This window comes from Petaurus breviceps, unplaced genomic scaffold, assembly GCF_028583685.1.
Source record: "Petaurus breviceps papuanus isolate PSGF00001 unplaced genomic scaffold, PetGlider_PUasm1.0 551, whole genome shotgun sequence".
In the NCBI taxonomy this organism is placed as follows: Eukaryota; Metazoa; Chordata; class Mammalia; order Diprotodontia; family Petauridae; genus Petaurus; species Petaurus breviceps.
The window spans coordinates 608,478-622,659 of record NW_027186372.1 but is presented as its reverse complement, the minus strand read 5'-3'; the positions used below and the strand labels follow the sequence as shown (position 1 = coordinate 622,659).

The 14,182-nt window shown below is 40.7% G+C and overlaps 1 long non-coding RNA gene across 1 annotated transcript; it reads left to right on the top strand.

Annotated features, from left to right (window-relative positions):
* The first annotated feature begins 2,700 nt into the window (after positions 1-2,700).
* On the top strand, positions 2,701-13,011 carry LOC138172479 (uncharacterized). Its single transcript, XR_011171129.1, has 2 exons — positions 2,701-3,219; positions 12,777-13,011. It is a non-coding gene; the product is annotated as an uncharacterized lncRNA (long non-coding RNA).
* Positions 13,012-14,182: the final 1,171 nt, after the last annotated feature.

The window sequence follows — 14,182 nt, the reverse complement described above, 5'->3', positions numbered from 1 at the left end:
TTTATTAAGATACCAAAAGACTGAGTCCCAAAACCAGAAAGTGAAAGCCATCAGAGTAGTTATGTCATTGGCACAGGTAGATAAAGTAGAAAGCACCCACATTTTCAAGCCTTTAAAACAGAACAGGCTACCTCAGGCAAAGGTCCTCCTCTCCCCATGCACGGCAACCACCCAGCGTCCTGGAAGCGCTCTCCCAGCAGCTCCGGCCCCTGGCAGTCCTCAGCAGGAGTCCTTAGCAGAAAGTCCTTAGCAGTCCTAACTCAAAAAGGGCTTCGCGCTGCCGCTGCCTCTGCTGCTGCCGCCGCAGCCACCCCCGCCAGCCACCTCAGGAACGCTAGCTTGGCTTTCGCTTTCTCTGGCTTTCGCTTTCTCTGGCTTTTGTTTCTCTGGCTTTCGCTTTCGCTTGCTCCACCCCTTCCTGCTATGTCAGCATGTCCAATGGGGCATGGAAGATCTTTAAATCCCATAACCCTTACAGTAACAGAGGCCTAGTGTTGAATTTGCCCAAAGTTGTAGCAAATGAGTAGCAAAGCAAAGGCAAAATTTCTGACTTCCAACACCATGCTCGTTCTGCTGCAAAATATTGCCACCACTTTATGTAAGGCATCAAATACATTAAAGGCACAAATTCTGCAAATCAGTATTTTTTTAAAAAGTTTCCCAATTTGATTTGGACATTTAGAACTCCCCAAAAAGGAAGGGACAACCTATTCTAAGCAGCAGGTAGCACTAATTCTTCAAAGTAGTTTCTGAAAGATTAGTGGATTCCGACCAATGATTTAGAAATTTACTGACATGAGGAAACAGTCAGTATCAAAAAGAAACCCCAATGAGGGCCTTCCTTATCAGTCTCTGAAGAGCCCCTGGACTGGATATTTTGTTAGAAAATAGATAGACAGATAGATACATACATACATACATAGAGACAGAGAGAGATAGAGATAGAAAAGTGTGTATATGTACATATAGATATAAATAATCATTAAAATCATATTAATATAATATAGGTGCAAATATTATCCTCATTTTGTAGAAGAGGAAACTGGGGCAAACAAAGATTAAGACATATACCCAGAGTCACACAGTTAGTAAGTATGTGTCTGAGCCTGAATTTGAACTCAAGTCCTCTTGACTCCAGGCCAAAAACAGAAAACAAAAAGTAGCTCCAACCCTGATATTTAGCTCTACATATTCCTGTGGTATAAATACTCAAATTGAAAACTTAAGAATTCATTCTTCAAGCCAGTTACATTGAGCCCAACTTTCTTCTAAGGCACAACCCAGAGGGTTTGCTTTCCAAAGCTAAATTCTCTGAGCAAAATATTGCAGAAACATTCTCTTTATTCCCCTTTTCTTTTTATGGCACCTTTCATTCCAAAATATATCCTTGCCAGCTCCCTGATGCAGAGGACCATTCCTTGTCCACAACCATAGTTCCTACCTCCATAAAGAAGTGCACAGACACTCTCAGTTAAACTCAATAATGAGGTTTTAGGGAGGTTGGGGGGGAAGAAATGAAAGCACCCATATTGCTAAAGGCCTCTTTTCTACTTCAGGCCAACTAGAAGGGAAGAACAATTGTAAGACATATCTATCTGTAAGGTTCATGGAATCTCACAGCTGAGGCCCAGAATCAGACGCAATACTACAATTGTGTTCTGACCATTCCTATTGAACAAGTTTGATTTTGCCACATTAAAGAACCTATGATCTTCCTCAGGCCTGAGAGTTAGTTAACAGTCACCTCCCCAAGTGGGAGTAACAACATATCTCAGGGACAGCTATGTGGTGCAGTGAATACAGCACTGGCCCTAGAGTCAGAAGGACCTGAGTACAAATACTGCGTCAGACACTTGACACAATTACTAGCCCTGTGAGCTTGGGCAAGTCACAACCCCAATTGCCCTCCCAAAACAAACAAAAAAAAAAACAGTATCTCATTTGGTTTTCAAATGTTTCGCTTATGATTTCCCATCATCCACCTCACCATGAATGTATAATCTCATCTCTCTATCTCATCCTTCATTTCATGAGTAAAGATACTACTTTACTACTTAGCCCAGGCAAGCTAAATAACTCACTCAAGGTCACACCAAATTAGGAGCAGCAGAGAAGGTTGGAAACTACACCCTCTGGTGTCAGACAGTGGCCTTGCCACCAGCCAATGTGTTTCTGAGTAACCTAAAAAGTCAGACTTGGGGGGGAGGTGCGCATTGTCGAAACTATCTAGTTCAACTCATTCTGTGGTAGATTGAATATCCTCTTCCCCTAAGAAAAGCCAGGTTAAGGAAGGAAGCATACATTTATTAAATTTCTACTATGCCCCAGGGCCAGTGCTAAGAGCTTTGCAATTACTATCACATTTGATCCTTACAACAAACCACAGAGGAAGGTGCTACTATTATTCTTATGTTATAAAGGAAGAAACAGAGGCAGACAGAAGGCAAGTGAATTACCCTAGGTCACACAGATAGTAATGTAGGGGACCAAATTTGAATTCAGGTCTTCCTTACTCCAGACCCAGTTCTCTATGTACTTCACCAACTAGATGCCACACAAATACACATACAAATATACACATATACACACACACATTAACAAACACACACACACACACACACACACACACACACACACAAAGGATAGAAGGCTAGTGGATGGGGCAAAAATGAGGAAGTCTATGAAACACAAACAACCCAGGGGAGAGTCTAAGAATACACGCAAACACACAGAAAGAAGACTGAATGGAGACCCACAGAGCCAGGGGAGAGACAAGGAACACAAACCCAGGAGAGAGACGGGGAGAATGGGATACACAAGGCTGAAGGAGGGAATGGTTGGGGGTGGAGGGTGGAAGAGGTAAGGCACCCACAGTCTGAGCTACACACAGACAGAACAGAAGATGGGGGATGAGTGGGAGCAGGGGGAAGTAGATTTCACCAGTCGAGGACAGTGTTCATCTCTAGGAAAGTTAGGCGAGAGGCAGGAGGTCTAGTTAAGGCATGCATGCTGCAGTAGATCACCTGAGAGCGTGATGTAACTCAGCAGGCGGAGCCCATGGCCCCCACATAAGGCATCCTCTCAGGCTGCTGTGGACTCAGGGCACCTGCTCTGCTTGGAAATCCTTCAGTTTCAGCTTCAGCTGGAGGTAAAGAAGTCTGATCATGGGGCCTCTTGGCCTCGTCCTTCTACTGTCCCTGGTTCTATGCTCCTTCAGGGGTAAGTTTCTCCCTGCATACACCACATTCACACTAGGCCCAGTGGCCCACAGACAGCTGTCCATGTAGAGTCCAATTTGACCCTGAGCTGCACCCTCAGGGGAGGTTTTGCTGCATTAAGAGAGCTGCTGAGGTTAGAAGCTTTCTCTAAAACCATGCTGGGTGGGAGAGAAGAGGAGGTTTTTTAGCCCTGTTTTACAAAGGAGAAAACAACACCAGACAGGTAAATAGGGAACACAGCTAGTAGGTGGGAGACCCCACCTTTAAACCTAGGTCTCTCCAGGTTAGACAACCCAGAATACAGCTGCACCTCTGAGGACCTGGTTCTGGGGTATGGAGAAAAGGCATTGATAGGACATCATAGACAGGATTTCTACACGAGACAGGAGGTAGAATGAGAATTTTCGCTTATGTTTATGGAAAAAGAAAGTGAGACAGAGAGACAGGGGCAGAGACAAAGGCAGAGACAGGAAGACAGATGGACACATAGAGACAGACAATCAGGTACCTAGGTGGCACTCTTGGATTCAAGAAAACCTGAGTTCCAATTCTGCCTCAGACACTAAAATGGGGATGATAACAATGCCTAACTGGATGTCATGAAGAGATAATGAGATAAACATGTAAAGAACTTTGAAAATCTTAAAGTATGACAAAATGCTAGCTATTATCTTATTATTAATGTTTCCATAATTATATTTGTTCCTAAAAAGTCTATAAGTTTTTAACAATTGCTTGATTTATTTTACTGGGGAAAGTGGAGTTAAGGGAATTCTCAGAGTCCGAGATGGTGACTGGGTCATGATGTGGACCCAGATCTCCTGATCCCCAAACTATATTCTCGCATCCACAGTCTGTTACATTTGTTGTTTGAGGACAGATTCAAGAATCAGCTGAGATATAATGAAAAGAGCTCTCCACCTAAGCTCTGAATGCCAGACATGGAATCTAGGCTCTGATTAGTAACCGTGAGACAATGGAAAACTTAATTCCTTTTTCCAAGTCTCACTTTCGTGATTTGAAATAAATATGAGACTGATGTCAGGAAAGGGCGTTTATACATACTGAAGTGCCATCTCGCTTGCTAGATTCTAACAAGGATGCTAATAGAATTGTAACATACAATGTTAGAGAACCGCAGGTTTATAAATCAAGTCCTACCTTCCTCATGTTTGTAGATGAGAAAAATGAGACACAAGGAGGTCATGTGATTTGCCCAGGTATTAAGCATTTGAGGTGGGATTTGAATTCAGATCTTTTTAGCTGTATGGACTGTATGGATTGTAAAGGTCCTGTATGTGTTAAGGGAGTATATTTAGTGACAGCTCCTTCCACACATGAAATCACAAGTCTAAACCCCATCCCACAGAACAAATTTATAGGACATTGAGTCCATTGTCCCTCCCAATCCAATATGTCCTTCTGCAGATATCTCATGAAGGAATTACCCAAACTCTGCTTGAAAAATCCCAATGACAAGAAGCTCATTGCTTCCCAATGATGTTCCTTCCAGTATGGGACAGATTTCCTTACTAGACAGTTTCTATATTCAGCCAATACAGTTGCCCTATCTCCCTCCTATACACCATTGTACTCTCTGGGGGCAATCCAAACAAATCTACTTATTTATTGACGTGGAAATATATAATCACAAAGAACTAGGCGATCCCGATCAAGAACATGACATGCCTAACAGACATCCCCTTTTTTCAACAGGATAATTAACCCGGCAAGGCCAGGAACCTACTGGTTTAGAAGTTTAGCCAATACTGCAAATACAGACTGCCTTAGATTCTAGGACAATATTTGACAGATTATCTCACGCTATTCTTTTAGACCAGAAAAGGAGTGACAAGCCACACAGAAGGAGAAGGAAGTGGCTTCAGAGCTGTGTTAAGAGAGCCAAAGATAAGTCACAGGATCATAGATTTAGAACTGGAAGAGACCTTGGAGGTCATTGATGCAATGCCTTCATTTCACAGAGGAAGAAAGGGAAGGACACATGACTAGAGAGTCTAATGACCTGCCACCCATCAAAAAATGGCAAAAGGCAGACTTCAAATCTATCAGACTTCCCATTGAATCAGGGCATACAAATCACTCATGATGGAATATCAACTCACTTGGAAAGAGGTCTCTAGTGGGGGGCTCTAGGGAACTGTGCTTTATCTTCACAGGTGGACAATACATTAGTGACTTTGATAGAGGCAAAGATGGCATCCTTGTCAAATTTTCAGATGATGACAAAATCAGGAGGAAGAGCAAGCACTCACTGAGTGACAGGATTCAAAAAGATATTGACAGGCTAGAATATTAAGTCAAATCTAAGGAGAAAAATTTTAAGAAGCATATGAGTAAAATTTTATACTTTGGGTCAAAAAGTCAGCCTCACAAGTACAAGATGAGAGTGTGTCTAGGCTACTACAGTTCATCTTTTAAAAGATATGAAGCTATTACTGGACTAGCTCACTATGAATTAACTTTAATACAGTTGCCCAAAACAATTTAAAGCTTCCTTAGGCTTCATTCACAAAAGAATATGTTCAATCTAGGGAAGTTATTAATCCAGACAATATAGACAGTATTGCATTCCATATTACAGGTCTACAAAACATATGGCTTGCGGGCTGTTTATGGCTCCCAAAGGCTTTTGGGCGGCTTACAAAAAATGTAGAAAATGTGAAAGAAAGTAAAGATTTAATAAGGGTTTTGTCCATTCACTGCTTAATGCACCTTCCACCCATCACTGTTGTGCCTGTCATATAACTGGGTGGCAGACTTGCCAAAGCATACCCTTTCCTCTTTGTCACATGATTCTATGCAACCTACTATCATTACACCTTCACATGGAAAGTGAGCTGCTAAAAACAACTGTGGCCAGAAGAAGTTTAGCCAATTTTAATTGTGGCCCCTACCTGCTGCAAAGTTCTGCAGGTTGGTAGTACTAGATGTCCCATTTAAGGAGGAACATTGGTAAGTTGGGGGGAAAAAGATAGACCAAGATAGTAAAGGGCCTTCATGTGGCATCATATGAGGATTCTTGAATTTAACTGGGCATGTTTGTCCTGGAGAAAAGAAGATTTGGGAAGGACATGGTAGCTGTCTTCAAGTATTTGAAGGGTCATGAGGATTAGACTTCTCCTTGGTCAAGAGGGTAGAATTAGGAGAAATAAATAGAAGTTACAAAGAGTCAAACACTTGATATTGGGGGAATTCCCAAAATTTAGCAATCTAACAATGACACAGGACAGTGCTGGAAGTAGCTCCTTCCATCCATTGATGCTCTGTCTGGTCTCATTCCTTCACAATTAGCAAACTTCTCCCACCCACTAAAGGTGTTAAAATAAAGGCAGAAGCATAGTTGTTAGGTGTTTTCTGGGGGCTATTCTTGTTCAGGTGCTCTTTAGATCACATAGCACCTGAGGTCTCTTCCAAATTAAACATATTTTGATCCTGTCAGTAAAATGTCTTTTCTTCTCCAGGGTAAACACTGTCATTTATTTTAACTAAATCTTCATATGGCCTCACTTCCAGGTCCCTTCTCAGAATTCTAGGATTGACAAGAAGCCGAATTTTAATATTCTAATATTCAATAATGCATTTTTAGAATCTTTATTCTAAGTTCCAGGGATTTTGCAATTGAAAGACTCCCTGATTTCTCAAGTCAAAAGAATGCTGTGATTCTAGGAAGTGACATAGTTAAAATGTTGTTATTTTCATGGTGACAGTCCTGAAAAACAGGCTTCATTTTGGCTACTTGATGCATATCTCTCTAAAAACCTTGTAGCACAACAAGGAGCAATAATGCAAATTTTAAAAAGAGAAAAAATTAGGCATGATAAAAAGGAAAACTTCCTAACAATGAGAGCTGTCCAATAGTGGAATTATCTGTCTCGAGATGTAGTGAGTTTCCTTTCTTGGAGGTCTTCAAGCCGGAGCTGGATGACCATTTGTCATATATGCTAATAGAGGCATTCTTTCTTACATGGTGGTTGGAATGAATGTCTGCTGAGGTCCCTTTCAGGACTCAGATTCTGTGATTCTGCACCTACAAACCTACCTGAGACTCTCTCTACCTTTAAAAGAAAAGTCCTCTCTATTTCATTCCCACTTATTGTCATCCTCTTTTTTCTTCTTTTTCTCAGACAAACTCCTCGAAAAAGTCACTTCCCTCCTCCTCCCCCCCGCTCTCTCTTTTCCCCTCTCTCTCTCCTTCCCTCCCTCCTGAACCTATAATTTGGCTTCTGGCCTAATTACTTTAATGAAACTTTTCTCTAAAATTACCTTTGGTATCTGGCTCAATATATCTATTAGCTTTTCCTTAATCCTCATCCTTCTTAAACTGTGTAGCAAACAAAAGTGTTAACCACCCATTTCTCTCTGGATTTCCCTGACACTGCTCTCTCTTCTCCTCCTACCCATCTGACTGCTGCTCAGTCTCCTTTGTTAGATCACCATCAATGTCATACCCCCCACCTCTGGGCTCATCCCCGAGGCCCCTGTACTGGCCCTCTTATCTTTCTCTGTATAGTCTCCCATGGGGTCACCTTTCCCCTGTAGGTTTGATTCGCATCTCTAAGCCGATGACTAGTAGATCTATATTTCTATCCCGGACTCTCTTGAGTTCCAGTTCTCTATCACAACTACCTACTGGTTTTCAAATTGGATATCCGAGAAACTTGGGATGTCCAAAGAAAGTATCTTTTCCCCAAAACACAACACCATTCCAAATATCCCTATTAATGTAAAAAAAAAAATCACCAACCTAAACAATTTAGGTTGAAGATTGAAGATTTAGTTACCTAAATTCACAACATAGGAGTGGCATTTCAGTCTTACAAACCTTATGTGTCTAATACCAAATTTTGTCTTTTTTTACTTTCTTAACAACCCCTGTGCTAGGTCCCTAATCCCCCCCACCTAGGAAATCATGCAGCTCCTCCACCACCCCCCAAAGAGTGGGAATAGTTCAATACAAAAGGAAGAGGCCAAGGAGCTCCAGATTGATTATAGGTAGTAGTTTAATCATTTGGATTACTTACATTAGGGGCAGTATGATGAATCCCTGCCAAGAGTTAACAATCTTTATTTGCTTTGGGGCAGTGGCCAGACCACAGGTTGGATCCCTGACAAAAAAAAAAAAAAAAAACAGAAAATGTCTGTGGTCATTGTAGAAGTCAAAGGGAGGTGGAGTCATAGAGAACATCACTAGGGATTGGTGGATATTTTGGATGGCTGCTTAGTAATGAGCTCATTTCCAAGCTTGGGCATTAAGCCAAAGTTCATGGTTAAATGCCCAAACTCAAGATGGTGTACTGGTCATGCACTAGACATAAATTGGTCACCGTGTCTCTGTCATGCCTTTCAGCAGTCACAATATCGAAGTTAGGAATCGGTGTCTAAAGTATGATTCAGTGTCTAAGTAATGATGTCTAACAGGTCACCATGTCCCGGCTTCCACCTTTCACATACTTTAAGTCAATGCCATTTCTCTCCTTACTGTGCATTATGGCTTTTCCCCAATCAGGACCCTACACCTTGCTCTGCGCTTACACGGTCACCACCCTCATTTGATCCTCCTGTGTGTCTCCAATCTCTCATCTCTCCAGCCCTTCCCCAACCCAGCTGCTGAAATGATTTTCCTAAGGCCCAGGCCTAACCATGTCTCTCCCCTACTCAAGTAGTCTTCAAAGCTCCAGTGGCTTTCTGTTGTCTCTGGGGTCAAATATTAGACTCTTTGCCTGCCATTTGTAGCTCTTCACTAGTCGGCCCCTCCTTGCTTCTCCAGTCTCCACATCACTCCCCTCCTCATGCTCTACAATCCATTCATGTTGCACTATTTGCCTCTTCTCACACCAGACACAGCACCCGCCTTCCCATTCCTTTGCACTGGCTGTTCACTATGTCTGAAATGCTTTCTCTCACTTCTCTCTCTGGCCTGGTTTCCTTCAAGACTCAGTCACCTGCTGTAGGCTGCCCTGATATCCCCTGAAATTAGCTCATTCTAAGGCAAGGTTACATTATCTCTGATTTATACATCCTTCATATACCTCTGTATGTATACATTGTGTCCCTCATTTGAACATATCTGCTTTGAGAGCAGAGACAGCTTGTCTTTGTATCTGCAGTGTGTCAAATTGTTCCACACATATAATAGACACTTAATCAATTCTTATGGATTGATTGAACAACCCTAGGAGATTGTTTTTTTCCCCATTTTACAAAGAGAGGAAACAGCCTTCGGAGTAAAAAGTGACTTGCTCCATATCAGACAGCTAGACAGTTTCAGAGCCAAAATTCAATCCTAGGCCTCTAATTCTAGTCCCAGTCTGTTTTCAGGAATACCATCCTACCTTCCAAGGGATGATCATTTTAGAAAAGTAAAGCAGAAGAAATGCTTGGTAAATGATACTTTGTGTTTGGATTTAGATGAAACGTTGTATTCACTGAGTACCTTATACTTTCTCAAGCACGTTTAGAGCTACTATCTACTCAGAGCCCCACCACAGCCCCTTTGAAATAAACAGAACAACGGTTGCTATGTCCATTTTGCAAATTGGCAAACTCAAGTCCAGATCAGATCAGTAGCTGATCCCTGATCAAGCAGCTGAGGACAGAGCCATGACAGAAGCCTGGGTCTTCTTCCACCAAATACTGCACCTTAAAAGCATTTAAATCATACTTCATGCACCTAGGAAATTACAAAGGCTTTGGTTTACTACTAATCTGTCCAGTAAATAGGGTTATTTTTTTTTCCAACTGAACTACCTTCTCTGGGAATCCTTTACAAAACCCTGACAAACACAAAAAGCAGATGGAAAGGTGATTCTCTTACAAAGGAAAACAACTGTCAGCAGACCTGAGATGATAATTACTTTTCCAGAGACTTTAGATTTCTTTCATATAGATCCTTCTCCAGAGAAAATTTATTGTCACATACCCCCTTTACACCCCATCCCCAACCAACCAGCACCTTACTAGACTTTTTCATGAATTACTATGGCCAAAAAATGTGTCTTCTAGGAACTATCCTTCTGATGATAAGCATTGGCACAATTAGCTGAGCTGATTGTTCAGACCTCTAACACACCTTCTGAGATTACAGCATTACTAGCTTGAAAGGACCTACCAAATTTGTTCTCTTCTAACATAGCCTTCAAAAACTTGCATTGTTATTTCACGCCTCTATGAGTCAACAAAAGAAGGTTTTTGTGAAGATAGCCAAGAATAATAATTCAGATTTAGATAAGAGGACTAGGGTTCAAATATTCTATTTACTACCTGTGGATTCTTGGGGCTAAATTTCCCTCATCATCAGGGGTTTAGCCTAGGTGATTCTGACGTCCTTTGCAGCTCTATGCCTATGATCTTGTGAAGGAATGTTTTTTATTTGCAAAACATTTTATTTAAAACAGCCCTGCAAAGCAGAGAGTACAAGTGTCATTATTAGTATGGTACAAATGTAAAAACTGTCAGAGAGAAGTAATTGTTCCAATCTTCCATAAAAGCTTGACTGGCATAGCACGACTGAAACCCAGTTCATCCAGTTCAAAATGTAGTAATCTCTCCATTTTTCAAATCCAAGGGGAAGGGACAAACAATGGGAGCATGCCAAGAGTCTGATTAACATATAACTCATTTTACAAGACATCTGGAAGGGGGGGACAATCACTCAGAATTGTTTATTTCACCCACTTGGAAATGAATTTAAAGAGCATCAGATGTAGATGGCCTTGAGATGATGAAACATGGTATCCATTACATAGCATTGATCGATTGAGGGTATGGAATAAGATATATATTCTTTTGTACAGTCAATGGGAGATATGTTGGCTTGACTATGCATATGTTTTACAGCTGTTTTTCATTTTTTTTCCCAAAGAGGGGATTTGAAGATGAAACAATAAATTTCTGAGGGTTTTTTGTTGTCGTTTTAGTAGAAAAATAGGCTGGAGAGGGCAGATGCTACATATGTGATATGTTGCCTGCAATTTCAGATGAGGCCATTGTAACAATAAAACTGAAAGTAACTGCCAAAAATCGACAGTGAAAGGTGATTTCACATGTTTGTGTAGTATAGACTTGTTCTAGTCACTCCCTAAAACTGTAACTAGTGGCTTAAATATGAATATTTATGATCATGTAAAGAAAGCAATATTATTATCGAGATCAAATTAATGGTAAAAAACAAAAGAGAGTCTAGGATTGCTCACAGGTTGTAAGTCTAGTTGCCTCAAGTTATGCTGGTTTCCTTGATAGAAACATGGACAGTAGGAGGAAAGTTAGATTTGGGGGAGAAAGTACTGAGTTTTCATTCCAGACTTGTTTAGATTGAGGATGCCTGTAGGATATCCAGGATGATGTGCCATGTGAACAATCTATGATGTAGAATAAGAGATCAGGAAAGACATGAAGATAACCTATACAGCTTTCTGAGTCATCTGCAAAGAGATGTTGTTGAACTAATGGGAGCTGAGCAAGTCACTGAGAGAGAGAACGTCAAGAGAAAAGATAGCCCGAGACAAAGCCTTGGGATATGCCCATGCAAAGGGTTCACAGGATATGTATGATGAAGCAACAAAGAAGGTTGTGATAGAGCTGTCAAACAGGAAGGAGGAAAACCAGGAGGGAGCAATGCAATAGAAACCCAGAGAAGAGAAAATGTCTAGCATATCCGAGTGCCCAGCAATGCTGAAAGTTTCAGAAAGAGATCAAGATGGATAAACACTAAGAAAAGGAGATTGAATTTAGCAGTCAGGAAATTATTAATAACCTTTGAGAGACTGGTGCTTATCCAAACACATCAAGCACACTCTCATTTTTATAACTGCTCAGTTTTCTTTCCTTGAAATATACTGCCTGCCTTCCTATGTCTACCTGTCAAAATACCACTTCCAAACCAACATTCCTCCTAGAATTCTTGGACTTTCCTACAGTACTTATCAGATTTTACATTTCCTTGTATTTATTTGAATTTGTGCCTTATCTCATGCAACGGTCTCTTGTCTTATTTTTCTTTGCCTCTCACTCTACCTTCTCCAACATTAGAGCATCTCAATAAATGTTGATTAAATTAAAAGACAAATATACAATATATGAAGTAGAATATAGTCTGTTTTAGCTGAAAGTGACCTTCAAACATAAAACATGAAGTGACAAAACTTGAAGGGAGCCCTTAGATTATCTAGTTTAATTGAAAGGAAAGTGAAATGCAATGACAGAAAGAGACTTGTCCAAGGACACACAGTACTTAAGTAGCACAGTAATGAGTAAACCCAAGGTGTACAGATCCCCAGAACCAAGGATTTGTAAGTGAAATAACAGATATAAAAACATTTGAGTCTTTCTCAAATTGACTGGACTTTGTCTAATTCTGCCACATTTCAAGGGGCAGGGTTTTGGGAATATCAATATGATAGCATCTGGTGAGCTGAAAGGTGGGTGGGAGGCTGGGGCTGTAATCCAAACTCTTCTGGCTCCCTTGTTTTCCCTCCTTGATCCCCAAAGTATCTCTCTAACAACACTTTTAAAACAACTGTTTTAAAATTTGTTTCATAGACACTGCACAAGCTAAAGAGGATGTCCTAGATGTAAGAAGAGCTTCTAGTTTATTATTTTAGCACCTTTCCATTGCCATGGTGAAGGAACCATTGATTCACGCCGTCCATGCAGCGTTCAGGACCCATTGACCTTCAGCTCCAGAATGGCACCAAGCTTTTACCTAAGATCAAAAGTTACTTCCTCTTCCTGGACCTCAGCTTCCTTCACAATTACATGAAGAGATGGTACAAAGTGATCTCTGACATTCTATGTGTTCTGTGTTCTAAGGTCCCTTCCAGCTCTGAAATTTTGTGGTCTGTGCTCTGATATTACATGTTCTGTGTTCTGGTCTCCTTTTCAGCTCAATCTGCTGTGCTCTATGTTCTGACATTCTATGTTCTCTGTTCTGATATCCCTTTTAGCCCTGACATTTTGTATGTCTCTTCCAGCTCAGGCATTTTGTGTTCTGAGTGTGATATTTCATGCTCTATATTCTCCCTTCCAGTTCTGATTAACCGTGCTCTATGAAACTCTCAGTGTGCAACAATATTTATTTTGAGATCTCTCTTCGCTCTCCTCTAGTAAGACTCATTGGCATTCTATGTAATGAAGCAAGCTTCAGTGATTGTTTTCTTTCTCTTATCAATGATAATTTCAGTATCTTTTGTGATTGTGAAAATCTGCTTGTTGATTAAAAAAAAATAAACAAATAGAAATAGATGGAAAAGATTCTCTGAAAGGCATAGGAGCCCTCATTATATAGGACCCAGAGCATTTCCTGTGGGCATTTCTATGTATCAACTGTAAGTAATGGGCACTGGAATTTTATCCACTGACCTGTTCTTTGGTCATCAATTTACTTTTCTGTAAAAATAAGGAAAATAATTTCTTTCACTCGCTTGGAAGGCTTTTGTGAGGTTCAAATAAGAGAATATGTGCCAATCCCATTACAAAGTATAAAACACCACAGAAAGGTAGACTTTGAATGGAAGCTACTCCATGATCATCCCCCAACATAGCATATCATACCCTTACTTGTTGGTGATCATGGGAAAGCCTCTACTCAAAGTTCCCGTTTCTGTAGTGTTTTACACTTTTCAAGGGGATTGGCATATATTCTCTCATTAGAGCTTCACAAAAGTCTTCCAAGGGACTGAAACAAGGCTTATTTCTCTCAATTTATAGAAAAGGAAACTGAGAACTGAGCAAGGAGAGTAACTGAATATGAGTTGAAAAGAATGAGAGTCTATTTGGTCCAACTTTTTATTTAAAGATGGGGAACTAAGGGGCAGGGAGCTCATACTAATGTGATTGTAAATGACATTAAAAGAAGCATCATGTCCAGAATAAGAGAAGAGACAGTCCTGCTATGCTCTTCTCTGGACAGATCCCATCTGCAGTATATATTGTATCCCATTATGGGC